This window comes from Hylobates moloch, unplaced genomic scaffold, assembly GCF_009828535.3.
Source record: "Hylobates moloch isolate HMO894 unplaced genomic scaffold, HMol_V3 SCAFFOLD_34, whole genome shotgun sequence".
Taxonomy (NCBI): domain Eukaryota; kingdom Metazoa; phylum Chordata; class Mammalia; order Primates; family Hylobatidae; genus Hylobates; species Hylobates moloch.
This window is the reverse complement of record NW_026652309.1, coordinates 1550544-1568050: the sequence shown is the minus strand read 5'-3', so window position 1 is coordinate 1568050 and position 17507 is coordinate 1550544. Positions and strand designations below refer to the sequence as shown.

At 40.9% G+C, this 17507-nt stretch overlaps 1 protein-coding gene across 1 annotated transcript in view; it reads left to right on the top strand.

Annotated features, from left to right (window-relative positions):
- The window catches only part of LOC116463378 (cadherin-like protein 26), a 66018-nt gene that overhangs the window by 4386 nt on the left and 44125 nt on the right, over positions 1–17507 (top strand).

Below are 17507 nucleotides of genomic sequence, written 5' to 3'. Positions count from 1 at the left end.
TATTATATGCAGTTAGGTGCTGTGGAGGATTCTCTTTGATTCATTGAACATTCCCACACCATAAAACACTGTATCCAGCATAGAATTGTGCTCAATGAAGTAACATAAATCACCAATTTATAAAAATCTTCACAGAGATCCCTGTTTCATAAAATACAATTTGAATATTTTTGTCTTCAGCAATTTAATATATAAGGAATTACTGTAATAATACTGGAAAATATATATGGAATTAAAAATGGGATAGTCATAATTGCCCTAGCTTAAATGAGATTTTAAAGCAAACAAATAACACATATTTAACCTTAGATTACATTAAGCGAGGACAATTTCATGCCTTGCTACTCAAATTGCAAGCTCCTCCCTAGACCTACTGAGTCCAAGTCTGCATTTTAACAAAATCCTTGGCACATTAAAGTTTGAGAAACTTGCTTTCCTGGTACTTAAGTCTGCAAGTTTGAGTGACTGCCTTTATGGTATGTGAGTAGCTGGCAGGCCCTCTCTCCCCTCAGGCAAGCCATTTGCTTATCTAGCCCTATTTTCTCCATAGTTCAAAGGCACTGGGCTGGCTGTTTACCTAAGAGGTTGCCTAAATGAGTGATTTACGGCCTCTGATAAAATCTGCTCCACAGGTGAATGCTAAGGAGTTGAAGTTTCTTTTTTCTTTTTTTATTTCAATAGCTTTTGGGGTACAAGTGGTTTTTTGCTACGTGGATAAATTACATAGAGATGAATTCTGAGATTTTAGTGCACCTGTCACCTCAGTAGTGTACATTGTACCTAATGCACAGTTTTTTTTGGGGTTTTTTTTTTTTTTTTTTTTTGAGACGGAGTCTCGCTCTGTCACCCAGGCTGGAGTGCAGTGGCGCAATCTCGGCTCACTGCAAGCTCCGCCTCCCGGGTTCACGCCATTCTCCTGCCTCAGCCTCTCCGGGTAGCTGGGACTACAGGCGCCCGCCACCACGCCCGGCTAATTTTTTGTATTTTTAGTAGAGACGGGGTTTCACCGTGGTCTCGATCTCCTGACCTCGTGATCCGCCCGCCTCTGCACAGTTTTTTATCGCTAGCCTCCCTCCCAACTTTCCCCTTCTGAGTCTCTAAAGTCCGTATGTCACTCTATATGCCCTTGCGCATTCATAGCTTAGCTCGCACTTCTAAGTGAAAACATAAAGATTTGGGTTTACCACTCCTATGTTACTTCAGTTAGAATAATGAGGTCAGGAGTTCGAGACAAGCCTGGCCAACAAGGCGAAACCCTGTCTCTACTAAAAGTGCAAAATTTACAGGCGTGGTAGCATGCGCCTGTAATCCCAGCTACCCAGGAGACTGAGGCAGGAGAATCCTGGAACCCGGGATGCAGAGGCTGCTGTGAGCCGAGATCATGCCACTGCACTCCAGCCTGGGTGACAGAGCAAGACTCTGTCTCAAAAAAAAAAAGAAAATAATAATAATGACCTCCAGCTCCATCCAAGGTGTTGCAAAAGACATTGTTTAGCTCCCTTTAATGGCTGAGTAGTATTCCACGGTATACTATATATATGTGTGTGTGTGAGTGTGTGTACATATATATCACATTTTCTTTATGCACTCAGTTGATGGGCACTTAGGTTGGTTCCATATCTTTACAGTTGTGAATTTTGCTGCTATAAATATACGTGTGCAAGTGTATTTTTCATATAATGACTTCTTTTTCCTTTGGGTATGTGTTAGGCTGTTCTCATGCTGCTATGAAAAAATACCCAAGCCTGGGTAATTTATAAAGAAAAGATGTTTAACTGACTCACAGTTCCACATGACCGAGGAGGCCTCAGGAACCTTACAATCATGGCGGAAGGCACCTCTTCACAGGGCGGCAGGAGGGAGAATGAGAGCTGAGTGAAGGGGGAAGCTCCTTATAAAACCATCAGATCTCATGAGAACTCACTCACTATCAGGAGAACAGCATGCAAACCACCCCCATAATCTAATCACCTCCCAAGAGATCCCTCCCGTGACATGTGGGGATTATGGGGACTATAATTCAAGATGAGATTTGGGTGAGGGCACAGCCAAACTGTATCAGGGTAGATACCCTGGGATTGCTGGATCAAATGATAGATCTACTTTTAGCTCCTTAAGGAATGTCCAGATGTTTTCCATAGAGGTTGTACTCATTTACATTCCCATCCGCAGTGTACAAGCATTCTTTTTTCCCCACATCCATGTCAATATCTATTGTTTCTTGAGTTTTTAATAATGGTCAGTTTTACAGAAGTAAGATGGTGTCTCACTGTGGTTTTAATTGCATTTCCCTGATGATTGGTGATGTTCAGCACTTTTTTCACATTTTTGTTGGCCATTTGTGTATCTTCTTTTGAGAACTGTCTACTCATGTCCTTTGCCTACTTCTTAATGAGATTACTGTTTTTTCTTGCTGATTTGTTTGTGTTACTTGTAGATTCTACATACTATTCCTTTTGTCAGATGTGTAGTTTGCAAATATTTCCTCCCATTCTGAGGTTGTCTGTTTACTCTGCTGATTATTTCTTTTGCTGTGCGGAAGCTTTTTAGTTCAATTAGGTTCCATTTATTTATTTTTATTTTTGTTGCATTTGCTTTTTGGGTCTTAGTCATGACTTCTTTGCCTGGGCCAACGTCTAGAAGAATTTTTCCAATATTGTCTTCTAGAATTTTTATTGTTTCAGGAAACTGGCAAGCCACATGTAGAGGAACGAAACTGGATCCCTATCTGTCACCTTATACAAAAACCAACTCAGGATGGATCAAAGACTTAAAATATAAGCGTTTGGGTTTCTTAGGTCACCTAACCACCTCATCCCATTTTCTTTACATTCAGACTCTTAGATTTTCAAAATCCAGGTGTGGAACACTCACTCTACCTTCCCTTGTCCCTTTCCTTTCACTCACTTGGTCATTTTGTCCAGGATTAGAAGAGTGTTCACCAACTGTCAGCAAGCTTTTCCTCTAAACCTATCTGTTGAGATACTCTGCCTAAATAAAGCAAGGAGAAAGAAAAGGAAGGCTTTGCTTTTCTCACGTGGTGTTTTCAGTTTTCTAAATGCTGGAATGAAATGCTTTTTATTTGTAGAATTTATGTAATATTGAAATAGCTTAACGAGTTTAATTGAAGATGTTCTGATTTTTTAAAGTATATATGTTCACCTTAACAGAACAGTTTTTGGTGCAGGAAGATAAAAACAGCTGTTTAAATCTTCCTCTCCTTTCCTTCATTTTCTCCTTTCCTAAAGAAGCATAAACAATTTATGTCGGGGTGTCCATTCTTTTGGCTTCCCTGGGCCATACTGGAAGAATAATTGTCTTGGGCCACACATAAAGTACACTAACACTAACAATAGCTGTTGAGCTAAAAAAAAATGCAAAAAAATTTATAACGTTTTAAGAAATTTTATGAATTTGTGTTGGGCCACTTTCAAAGCTGTCCTGGGCCACAGGTTGAACAAGCTTGATTTACAAACATAAATGATGGAAGAAAGAGCATGGTGATTCATACCACTAGTATGATTAGCATTGGAATATACTTGCAAAAAGTGAAAACGCCTTCAATATGTTATATCTGGCAGAGTGTTTGTTTGGTTTTCTAATTGCGTATCTGCAACTACATATTAGTTGAAAAAATAGGGGCAAGAAATTAAAATCTCTCCAAGGTAATTTTCTGGCCAGCTCTTAGCGGCTGACAACATACTAAAACCTAAGTTTCAGTATGCACGCTCAAATCAACCCATGTGATTAGTAAAGTGATCAGAATTGAAAAACAAAATTCTTAGTCCTTGAAAAAAAAAAATCCAGAAACACAAATGATGGATTATTTTATTCTAATATGAAGTCTAATGAACTTCAGCTCTTAATATATGTAACAAGATATTGGGGTACACCTAGAGATACACTACCAGGTATCGGGTAAAACTACACAATAATAAGTGTAGTTTTCTACACTCGATAATGATGAATGCATCATGAGGGCATCCCCGCCCGGCTTGGGCTTCTGCTTGGACAGTGGTCTGGCTGGTCAGGCCCCATGCCCAGCTGAAAGGAAGAGAACCGAGGTGGACAGCAGGACTGCGGGAAGATGACAAACACACCCGACTCTACCTGCATTTGGCATTTCCCATATGGATCAAGTAGACACCAGAGAAGTAAAGTGCTGATGGAGTTTTCCTTGATGGAGTCAAATTCACCTTTCTGGTTTTCTCCCAATATTGCATTGTAAATTTTTTCAGGCCAGGCACGGTGGCTTACACTTGTAATCCTAGCACTTTGGGAGGCCGAGACAGGTGGATCACCTGAGGTCAGGAGTTTGAGACCAGCCTGGCCAATATGATGAAACCCCGTCTCTACCAAAAATACAAAAATTAACTGGGCATGATGGCACATGCCTGTAATCCCAGCTACTCAGGAGGCTGAGGCAGGAGAATCGCTTGAACCCGGAAGGCAAAGGTTGCAGTGAGCCGAGATTACGCCATTGCACTCCAGCCTGGGTGACAGAGTGAGATTCTGTCTCAAAAAAAAAAAAAAAAATTCAAACATATACGACAGTGGAGAGAGCTTCACAGTGAATAACCGCGTGCTTACTCTCACAATCAGACGGTTGCCACCTGGCTCTGTCTACTCCGTCCATCCCTCTAGCCACCTAGCAGTCCCAGCTATGGCCTATTCCAGGCATCAGAATCCTTCCAGCTTCTGCCTGCCATGCTCACCCTCCAGGGCCTCCACTCTGGGTAGCTGTTTTATATTTTATATATATATATACACGTGTATATATATATATATATATATATATATATACATATGTGTATATATATAAAATACACGTGTATATATGTGTGTATATATATATATGTGTATATATATGTATTTTTTGAGATAGAGTTTCGCTCTTGTTGCCCAGGATGGCGTGCAATGGCTTGATCTCGGCTCACTGCAACCTCCACCTCCAAGCAATTCTCCTTCCTCAGCCTCCCAAGTAGCTGGCCATGTGTCACCACACCTGGCTAATTTTTTTGTATTTTTAGTAGAGACAGGGGTTCACCATGTTGGCCAGGCTGGTCCCAAACTCCTGACCTCAGGTGATCCACCTGCCTCAGCCTCCCAAAGTGCTGGGATTATAGACGTGAGCCACTGCGCCCAGCCCTGTTTTATATTTTGTTAATAGCTGCTATGTCTATGGCAGAGTTGAACCTACTTCACCACTACTGGAAGCAGAACTCTTCCCTGATTATTTTAAAAACCCTTCTCAAGAGTGTTCTTAGAAATTAAACTTTTCTTGTGACTATTTAAAAACGGGAATTGAATTCAGGAGTATTGGCTGGAAAATTATTTTTGTGTTAGTGAGTATAGAAAGGCCTTGACTCAGGGGACATATAAGCATGAGCCATTTTATTCTTCCTTAATCCGAGCCTTCACCCAAACCATTTCAATCCCTCAGTTACAACTGGGGTTCATCATTACCCAGTCACGTCAGTCAGTAAAACCAGCCCGGCTTAAAACTTCGATGTCAGCCTTGATGGAAATCTAATCTCTTCCATCCGCCCTGAGTGGGCTGGACTCCCAGGTGGGTGTGTGGGCAGGGGAGGCTTGGGCAGCCCCTCCCCACCTTCCAACCCAGCACCGAGATCCTAAGGCATGGTGGTGCTTTGCCGTTGGGACACCTCTGCTCCCTCCCTCCTCCAGGCTCTGCCTCCCCTAGCATTGGTGACAGAAAGAGAGACTAAGGGGAAAGCCTAAGGCCTGTCCTCTGTAACAGGCCACTCTCCCAGCCTTTCACTGTGGCCGGCTCACCTCTGCAGAGCAGGCATCGAATGCCAGCCTTCTCGCCTCCCCAGCCAGGAAAGAAGGCTCGAGCCCAGCGCTTTACTTCTCTGGTGTTTACTTGATCCATATGGAAAATGCCAAATGTAGACAGAGTCAGGTGCATTTGTTATCTTCCCTCAGTCTCACTGTCCACCTAAGTTCCCCTCCTTTCAGCTGGGCATGAGGCCTGGCCAGCCAGACCACTATCCACACAGAAATACAAGCCGGGTGGGGATGCCTCATGATGTAATCATCATTATTAAAAAAAGAACAGGGAGAACTGGAGGTGACTGGGGGCACCCCTCAAAAACATGAGAAGGTTGACCCTGGGTAGGTAATTGTAGCTTATACCTCCCTTGCAATCAAGTAACTTTTATCTCATGAGCAATCTCATTTCTTCACTTGTCAGCTTACAGGGAGCTGGGAGCTGCCACCATGTGGCTATAAAGTATTATTGTACTTCCAAGGACACAGAAAGGAGTGCTAGACTATTGTCACTATGATCACATGCTCAGAATAGAAAGGGAGCGGGGACATCTTCTAGCTCAGGCTCACCCAAGATGTGCTGCAGGTGATGCCCAGAATCACCAGCTGAGTTCAGGCCCCATGGCCTACCTAAGTAGGGTTGCCGCGTGGGGAACTGGCATTCTGCTCAGTTATTTTAAATGCTTGAGAATGTTGAAAACTTGATTGTTTCTAATATATTAAAATACCAATTCCTATAGTGTTTTTTGTTTTTTGTTTTGAGATGGAGTTTCACTCTTGTTGCCTAAGGCTGGAGTGCAATCATGCGATCTCAGCTCACTGCAACCTCCGCCTCTTGGGTTCAAGGGATTCCCCTGCCTCAGCCTCCCGAGTAGTTGGGATTACAGGTGTGTGCCACCACGCCCAGCTAATTTGAAAATACCAATTTTTTTTAAACTTAAAACGAATGTGAAAGTGGAATCCTTCACTGTCGTCCCCCCGGCCCCTCCCAGACTAGACCTTTGTGAGGCTAACGCCTTTCTAGCAAGAATATTTTAGTCCCCAGCGCTATTCTAGTAGCAGGGAGTGCTCAACTGATGTGGTTTTTTCACAAATATTTAACATGGTTTAGCTCACCTGACTTATATATTCTAAATTAGTGATTCTAACGTAATCAGTTTTTTAAAATAGGCTATCATAGAAATATCCACTTTGAAAATAGGCACAAGGTATTCGGTTTCTCTTTATGCACGGGAAATATCTATAGACTTTAAAGTTTTATTTATTACTCTTTTCAATAATAAGCTATTAATTTCAATGAAAATAAACTATTCAAATTAAAATATTCAGCAGCATCTCAGAGCTATGAATGTTCAGTTAAGCAAAGAAAGTTTTTTTTTTAATTGGGAGATTTATATTTTATATTTTATTTTTGATGTGTTCTTTTTTATTTTTTATTTTATTTTTACTTTTTTTTAATTTTATTTTTCCATAAGTTATTGGGGTACAGGTGGCATTTGGTTACATGAGTAAGTTCTTTAGTGGTGATTTGTGAGATCCTGGTGCACCCATCACCCGAGCAGTATACACTGCACCATATTTGTAGTCTTTTATCCCTCACCCTCTTCCCACTCTTCCCCCCAAGTCCCCAAAGTCCATTGTATCATTCTTATGCCTTTGTGTCCTCATAGCTTAGCTCCCACAAATCAGCGAGAATATACGATGTTTGATTTTCCATTCCTGAGTTACTTCATTTAGAATAATAGTCTCCAATCTCATCCAGGTCACTGCAAATGCAGTTAATTCATTCCTTTTTATGGCTGAGTAGCATTCCATCATATATATATATGTGTATATACATATGTATATATGTGTATGTATATATATACATACACGTATATGTGTGTATATGTATATACACACATATATGTATATATACATATGTGTATACACGTATACACACATATGTGTATATGTATATACACACACGCGTGTGTGTCGTGTGTGTATACGTATATACACACATGTATATAGACACATATATATACACACATATATATGTATATAGACACATATATATATACACACACATATGTGTATATATATATATACAAATTTTCTTTATCCACTAGTTGATTGATGGGCATTTGGGTTGGTTCCACTATTTTGCAATTGTGAATTTTGCTGCTATAAACATGCATGTGCAAGTATCTTTTTCTAATAAGGACTTCTTTTCCTCTGGGAAGATACCCAGTAGTGGGACTGCTGGATCAAATGGTAGTTCTACTTTTAGTTCTTTAAGGAATCTCCACACTGTTTTCCATAGCAGCTGCACTATTTTATATTCCCACCAGCAGCGTAGACGTGTTCCCTGATTGTCACATCCACACCCACATCTACTGTTTTTTGATTTTTTGATTCTGGCCATTCTTGCAGGAGTGGGGTGGTACTGCCTTGTGGTTTTGATTTGCATTTCGCTGATCATTAGCGATGCTGAGCATTTTTCATATGTTTGTTGGCCATTTGTGTATCTTCTTTTGAGAATTGTCTATTCGTGTCCTTAGCCCACTTTTTGATGGGATTGTTTTTTTCTTACTGATTTGTTGGAGTTCATTGTAGATTCTAGATATTAATCCTTTGTCAGATGTATAGATCGTGAAGATTTTCTCCCACTGTGTGGGTTGTCTGTTGACTCTGCTGACTTTTGCAGTGCAAAAGCTCTTTAGTTTAATTAGGTCCCAGCTATTTATCTTTGTTTTTATTGCATTTGCTTTTTGGTTCTTGGTCATGAAATCCTTGCCTAAGCCAATATCTAGAATGAGCAAAGAAAGTTTACCTTTTATTTTATCTGTTTACTACTTTAAACAAGGTAATGTGATAAAAAGGTCATGTTAAGGTAATCAGGGTTAATGTATCACAGATTGTGTTTTAAAACTTGCTAACTGCAACCTTAAGTATTGGTATAATATAATCTCAAATTTTCTTTTTCAGAATTCTAATGCAAAGATTCCCAGGTTGCCACAGAAATCCCAGTCCACAGGGAGGCTCTTTCCCATCTCTCCTCCCTCCCACTTTAATTCCCAAACTCAAAAAGGCAGATTAGTCTAAGCTTAAAAGAGGTTTTAGTAGAAATAATTTGCAAACCCCAGAGTCCCGGGATATTGTTGGAATAACGATTTTTAGTGCTTTGGAAAGTAAAAGTTGTTTTTTCTTTTCTTTCATTCTTCCCCATCCCTTCCCCTTTAATAAAGTTATCATTCTAGTCATTTTCTAGTTTTTTTCATTTGTTTCAAGAGGATAAGTTTATAGAAAATAGTCACTAACATATCCTGCTATAGAAAGAGATGATTGGGCCTTCTATTTGGAAACTAGAACAAACAAAGAAACAAAGAAACAAGTAATTCTACTTTCCGATAGGTGCTGGTTTTACTTCCTCTGGCTGAGCTGTTGTTCCTGAGGTCAGACCCCAGCCAGTCTTTTGTGTACGTGCAGGACCATGGTGGCTTTAGTTTCTACCCCACCCTTCCTAGGAACTCTACTTGTGGCAAACGTATGTTCAAGCTTACAAGTCAGCCCACCCCACTCTGATAAATGCAAGAAAAGCTGAAAAGGGAGGAGCAAGTTGGGATGAAAGCGTCTGGGCAAAAGTGACCTGAAAACCATTAGAGAAGAAGCTGCTGGCTGAGAAGGAAGTGTGTGGCTCCGGTGAGACCACTAGCTTGGAGGCCTGGTTAGCAGCTGCACGTTCTGGGTCTGTCTTGGGTATTCCCATATGGTCATGAGATCCGGGAGGCACCCCTCTCTGCTGCTGCTTCTAGTGCTGCTGCTGTGGCTGCTGCAGGTAAGCTGAGCCTGGAGCCTAGTGCTCAGGTGCAGGGAACTGAAAGCAAAGCGCAAGCTGGCCCTGCCCCTTCTAGGCTAAGGGAGGGGAGAGGGACTGAGTGTGACCTGCTGGGACCCAGGGCTGGCTGTCTTGAGAATGGCTTAGGCAGCAGGGGCTCTGGATTTATATAAAGGGAAGTTAAGGGTCCCAGTCTGTTTGGGGCAACAGTGGGAGCAGGCTAAGGGACTTGTTTAAAACTAATTTATATAGCTCACACTATTTTTAGTGAGATTACATCAACACACATGAGTTTTCTTTCTTTGTTTGTTTCTCCTTTTGTTGAGACAGGGTCTGGCTTCATCATCCAGGCTGGAGTACAGTGACATGATCAAGGATCATTGCAGCCTTAACCTCCCAGTCTCGGTGATCCTTCCACCTCAGCCTCACAAGTAGCTGGGACTACAGTCACTCACCACCATGCCTGGCTAATTTCTGTATTTTTTATAGAGATGGATTTTCACCATGTTGCCCAGTCTGGTCTCAAACTCCTAAGCTCAAGTGATTCATTTGCCTTGGCCTTCCAAAGTGCTGGGATTATAGGCATGAGCCACCTCACCCAGCCAACACACACAATTTTTTTTTTTTTGAGACAGGGTCTCATCATCCAGGCTACAGTGTGTGGTGACATCTCAGTGCACTGCAACCTCCTCCTACTGGGTTCAAGCAACCTCTTGGCTCAGCCTCCCGAGTAGCTGGGACTACAGGTGCACGCCACCATGCCCGGCTAGTTTTTGTATTTTTATTAGAGACAAGGTTTCACCGTGTTGGCCAGGCTGGTCTCAAACTCCTGACCTCAAGTGATCTGCCTGCCTCAGCCTCCCAAAGTGTTAGGATGACAGGCGTGAGACACTGCACCCTGCCAAGTTTGATACTTCTGTTCACACTTTACATGAGATTGAGGAAATCTCAGTTGTCTGGATCCAAGGCAATTTGAGCAAACCCACGGGGATGATGAGCATTTCTTCATGTGTTTTTTGGCTTCATAAATGTCTTCTTTTGAGAAGTGTCTGTTCATGTCCTTTGCCCACTTTTTGATGGGGTTGTTTGTTTTTTTCTTGTAAATTTGTTTGAGTTCATTGTAGATTCTGGATATTAGCCCTTTGTCAGATGAGTAGGTTGCAAAAATTTTCTCCCATTCTGTAGGTTGCCTGTTCACTCTGATGGTAGTTTCTTTTGCTGTGCAGAAGCTCTTTAGTTTAATTACATCCCATTTGTCAAGTTTGGCTTTTGTTGCCATTACTTTTGGTGTTTTAGACATGAAGTACTTGCCCACGCCTATGTCCTGAATGGTATTACCTAGGTTTATCAGGAAACAACAGGTGCTGGAGAGGATGTGGAGAAATAGGAACACTTTTACACTGTTGGTGGGACTGTAAACTAGTTCAACCATTGTGGAAGTCAGTGTGGCGATTCCTCAGGGATCTAGAACTAGAAATACCATTTGACCCAGCCATCCCATTACCGGGTATATACCCAAAGGACTATAAATCATGCTGCCATAAAGACACATGCACACGTATGTTTATTGCGGCACTATTCACAATAGCAAAGACTTGGAACCAGCCCAAATGTCCAACAACAATAGACTGGATTAAGAAAATGTGGCACATATACACCATGGAATACTATGCAGCCATAAAAAATGATGAGTTCGTGTCCTTTATAGGGACATGGATGAAACTGGAAACCATCATTCTCAGTAAACTATCGCAAGGACAAAAAACCAAACACCGCATGTTCTCACTCATAGGTGGGAATTGAACAATGAGAACTCATGGACACAGGAAGGGGAACATCACACACCAGGGACTGTTGTGGGGTGGGGGGAGGGGGGAGGGACAGCATCAGGAGATATACCTAATGCTAATTGACGAGTTAATGGGTGCAGGAAATCAACATGGCACATGGATACATATGTAACAAACCTGCACATTGTGTACATGTACCCTAAAACCTAAAGTATAATAAAAAAAAAAGAAAAAAAAAGAATATATTCAGAAATAATACTATAAAAAAAAAGATCACTCAAGCCTCTGTGCAGAGAATGTGTTAGCAACACATATTAGTGTCCTCAGACTGCTGAAACAATGAACCACAAACTGGTACACTGGCTTAAAATAGGAGAAATGTACTCACTTGCAGTTCTAGAGGCCAGAAGTCTGAAACCAAGGTGTGAGCAGGGCCAAAATCCATCTGAGACTGGGAAGACCCTCCCTGGCCTCTCCCCAGCTTCTGGTGGGTTGCTGGTAATCCCAGCTGTTTCTTGGCTTGCAGCTATGTCACTCCAGTCTCTGCCCTGTCATGACATGGCATCCTCTCTTTGTGTCTGTGTTTTCCTATCAAGACACTGCTCACTAGATTAGGGCCCACTCTAACCCAGTGTGACTTCATCTTAACTGTAATTCAGTTAAGTATTGCATCTGCAAATAGCCTATTTCCAAATACGGTCCCGTTCACAGGTACTGGGGATTAGGTCTTCAATATATGCTTTTAGGGACACAATTCAACCCACCACAGAAGGATGGAATGAACAGGAGAGACCAATCCTGTGGGTTCTCGAGGTGGTGGAAACTTTAGCTGTTTGGGGTGGAGACAGAAGAGCTGGCCTTAGGAAGTGAACTTGACAGAACTTGGACATGGGGATGAGAAAAGCAGAGGCATCAAGGATGACCTTTGGAATGAGTAGGTGTCTTGTGGTTAGAGAGCCTCCAAGATGGGCAGGTTTGTGAGAATACAAGCTATGCTATCAGTCTGGGACATGTAGGATTTGAGTTGCTTGTGGGAGATGCCAGTGGAAATGTTACCTAGAGACTTGAATAGGAAAAAGAGGAGATGCTTACGTAGCCCTTGCCATCCTGAGCACTTTGTGTGTGAGTGTTGTATATTAAAAAGGAATAATAATAGTACCTTCATGATTGGGCTGTTGTGAGGATCAAATACATACAAACACTTAGACATTTACGTATGTGGGGGTGTGCATGTGTGTGCACAGATGAGGAAATGCAGACTCCAGATCATAAATTACCTGCCCTGCCCGACATCCCGACATCACATAGCTGGTGAGGGGTAGATAAGGATTTTTTTTTTTTTTGGCAGGGTCTCACTCTGTTGCCCAGGCTGGAGTACAGTAGTATGATCTCAACTCACTGCAACCTCCGCCTCCCAGACTCATGCGATCCTTCCACCTCAGCCTCCCAAGTAGCTGGAACTACAGGCACGGGCCACCATGCCTGGCTAATTTTTATACATTTTGTAGAGACAGGATTTTGCCATGTTGCCCATAGAACAGGATTTAAACTCAGGTCTTCTAAACTTATAAATCCACATGCTTAACCAATACTTTATACTATCTGCATTGGCCTCTAGTCACATGTGGCAATTTAAATTAATTAAAATGAAGCAAAATTTAAAATTCAGTTCTATACTAGCACTAGCCACATTTTAGGGGCCCAATTAGCCACATGTGGTTAGGGGCTACCACACTGGCCAGGACAGCAGGGACATTCTCATCTTCACAGAGATTTTCCTAGGACTGCCCTGGTCTAGAGCCCAGAAGAGAGATATTGGGTACGGATTAAAAGACTCTCTAGAGGAATCTTGGATAGGAAATTCTGTGATTTCTAGGATCCAAATTCTCCTTGAATGAAAGCTTCAGAGGCTTTCCTCATCGTCCAAAAATAAAAAAAGAGAGGCTTTCCTCACTGTCCAATTTCATTCTCTTAAAACCTCTCTCCTCCGTGGTCTTTCAAGCCTGCCACAGCCCCAAGCTGAGGACTCATCGGCTCTCAGGACTGGAAATGACTGAAGAGGGGAGAAAGACTCCTTTCCTATGGCTTGTCATTACTTGTCACTGAATCTGGAACAAAGACATAAACCTGCAGAACAGAGTCCTGTATCCAAATTCTGCTGACTTTTAGGACCCGAATTCTGCTTAAATAAAAGCTTGCATTTAAAAATGAAATATTTCCAAGCATTTTGGGAACGAATGATTTCTATATAGACCTCTTAGCTCTTTAGTATCCTGTATAGTCACAGATTACATCTTCATTCATTCAGAGAATTTTCTCCCAAAAGATGCCATGGCTGCCCAGCCAGGCTAGCCTGAATGATAATGGTTACATGCCCCAGGTCCAGAGCCATCTGTCAAATCATGTGCAGGGTGGACCGTGCAATCATATGTCTGCGTGGCCCCCTCTGATAAAGTGGTTTGGTGGACATGGTAGCTGAGGGAACAAGCATCTAGAAAAAACACCCCCCCCCACCCCAGGCCCACACCACCGCATTATAGAAAGCATTATGCAAATATTTTGAAAGATTTCCTCTTTGGACAGACTGCCTAAATTTGTCACGGATGAGAAATATAATAAGAGCACTTACAAAATCATTACAGAAAATATAACAATTTCCAGTCTTCCTGCATCACCCAGATGAGAGATCTCAAGTTAATTTCTAAGACATGCATAAAGAGAGGAGAAATGAAACACACACAACGATGTGAAATTTAAGGCATCTCTGGCAAAGTATGAACATCCACCCTTTCAAACTTCTTTTGAACACTTCAGCCAGCTCTTACGTGACTGTCAACTGTGCCGTTTATGTGTTATCATAATAAAATGAATTTACAGAGCTTTAGTGTTGAAAGAGCCCTCAAAGACACCTTGTCTCATACCCTCAATTTACAGAAGGGGAAACTGAGGCCCAGAGGGAACAAAAAACCTCAATATATTCCTTGTTAATAACCTTGGCCACCTGGAAATACACCTGTTTCAGAAACAGAATTAATTTCTCTATCTTTTGCAAGAACTACAGTTTTCTCCATTTAAAAGTTATACACCTGGGTAGGCCCTTAATTTAAAACTACCAACATTAATCAAGAAGCATTCATTGTCTAAAAAAATCAGTTTGAGATTTCAGAACTCAAAGAGTTTAAACATTCTTTTCCTTCAGGTAAATAGATAGAAGTATAACCTGGCCAGGAAACAAATATTATCATTAGCCCTGACGCTAACAATACAACCCAATAACATCACCCACCCACCACCCACCATAGCCTCTTGTATCGTAATGTGAATAAGGATAAATAATGATAGATTCTGACGCAGACGAGGCAACCAGAGTGGAGGCTCTGTGCCTGGTGATTTAGATATCAGTCCTAGAGATTTAGCTTATGTGGGTTATATTTGCTGACACCATGGTAGATATTAAAATAGGGAAATTTTAAACATATTTCTCAATTCATTGGACGTAACCATAATAAACCCATTATATGTTAATAAAAATAGCACATATTTTGGAAACTATCCATATTTTTCAAAATTCCATTTAGTGGAAAAAGTGCCACTATCTATATATTTTTTGCAAATATTTTGAATGCCCAGCTTTAAAGAAAACATCAGAAGTCTCCTCTCTGCTTCTGTATTCAGTCTGTTGTGAATTTCTTTGGTTGTAGTATATGAAGAAATTCTGGCCTCACGCAGATATTTGAAAAGGGAGGAATATTTTAATAACCTGGAACAGATAATTGTGGATATTTTTCTTGATATTACACCAAAACTCAATACACTGTAATGTCTTAACAGTTATTTACTGGGTGGAATCTGAAACCATATCACTGAATTTTCCCTACTCCATTCCATTAAAATCCACTGGTTTCTCTTGCACTCTGGATGACTCTTTTTTTTTTTTTTTTGAGACGGAGTCTCGCTCTGTCGCCCAGGCTGGAGTGCAGTGGCGCATTCTCGGCTCACTGCAAGCTCCGCCTCCCGGGTTCACGCCATTCTCCCGCCTCAGCCTCTCCGAGTAGCTGGGACTACAGGCGCCCGCCACCACGCCCGGCTAATTTGTTTGTATTTTTAGTAGCGACGGGGTTTCACCGTGGTCTCGATCTCTTGACCTCGTGATCTGCCCGCCTCGGCCCCACAAAGTGCTGGGATTACAAGCGTGAGCCACCGCGCCCGGCCGGATGACTCTTTTACCTGCGCATGATTTTAGAACATGATGTGTTGATCATTAGGAAGCCATTGGCTATTGAGTTATGCAGGCATTTCCTATGTGGACATATTTCAGCCTATAAAATTAAAAGAAAACTATTGCTATTATAATAAAAATCTTTCATTATTAGGAAGCTTTCATGCTCATATTGGCAGACACAAGTTTTCTAAAGTTCTGATTTTTGCTTGAAAGATTACATTTATCAGTGGGAACAGATACTGTGCATTGATTTATTTTCTTGAAGTGAAAGCTCACTTTGTTCATCATCAAGGAATTGTGTATCAAATACCCTGGCGTGAATCATCACAGTTTGTTGGTTGTTCTTTCAAGTAAAATGGTGTTGCATTAAAATAAAATTTAAAAAAGTGGCCTGTTCAGCTGGAAACTGAAGCAATCACGCAAGTACTTTTCTTTAAACCTTCTGCCTTGATATGCAGCAGCAGAGCTTTGTACATACTTCCCATCCACTCACAAAGAGTATTTAAAAGATGTACACTCAAGTGTTGCAATTTAAAACAATATTTTTTACTACTTCATCAGTTCTCAAGCGATTTCAGTAATTGAGTCAATTCACCAATTATTTCATTCTTAAATGAAACTAGTTTTCTTTTTGTTTCTTTTTGGTTTTTCCTGCAAGTGCACGTGCAAGTGCATGGTGGTGAAGAATACAATGGGGAGTTTGGTACCACTGCCTTCATTTGTGCTGAGGCATCAGCAATTCCACTCACCAATGTTATTGTTTTGCACCATCAGTGCAAATGTCAGACAGCAAAATAGGCAAACAATGCCTTAGTGTTCTTATGAAGGAGTTTGGCCTTGTGGACTCTCTTACAGGACTGTGGAAACCATACTTTGAAAATTGCTGCTACAGAGAAACTTTTCATATATACATGGATGTTTATTACCATAGCATTTTTGGTAATGAAAAACTGGAACCAACCTAAACGACCATCACTAGGAGAATGGATAAATAGATTATTGCCTATTGATATAGTGAAATGCTCTACAGCAATGAAAATGAATGAACTAGAACTGTAGGTGTTAACGCACACATACTCTCCCAAAATGAAAAATCAATGATTAGTAAAAAATAAATAAATAAATAAGTTATGGGATGATGCTTACTGTGAACCATTATTTAAAAGTCCAATCCAAAACCATAAAAATTACACATTGTTATGAATATATACCCATATCTATGCACACAGATACATATAGTGAAGGTTTAAAAACATGCATTGAAATGCTAAATATAATTTAGGATGAGAGTTACTTCTGAGGAAAAAGTGAGATGAGGGAGGGGTACACAGGAAATTTCAATTTTATCTGTAACAATTTACATCTCAACACTTCGAAGCCAATAGGGTAAAAGTATTAAGGTTTGATAGAACTAGGTAATGGGCATCATTATGTCATTCTCTATTTCTTTCTGTATGCTCAAAGCATTTTGCAATCAAATTTTCTTTTAAATAGGAAGACTGTATAACAAGAAAAGGGCTTATTAAAAATGTTTCATTTTTAAAGACAGACTTTCCCTTTTTATTATAACTGGCAAGAATCTTAGTGCTAAATTGAATACCCAATCTTAGTTCCTGAAATTGTCTTTTTTGATAACTTTTTGTTTTGGTGTAAAACTTATAAGATTTAAGGAAAATACAAAGAATTCCAAAATACCCTGTGTGAAAATTCACCAGTTGTTTATACTTTTTGCCCCATTCACTTTATTCTAGTCATCCTGCGTGCACACTGTCTCTCTCCCTCCCCACTCCCACCCTTTCGTTTGCTGCTGGTTCTAATCATACATTTCAGGACTCTTCTTTCTTTCTTTCTTTCTTTCTTTCTTTCTTTCTTTCTTTCTTTC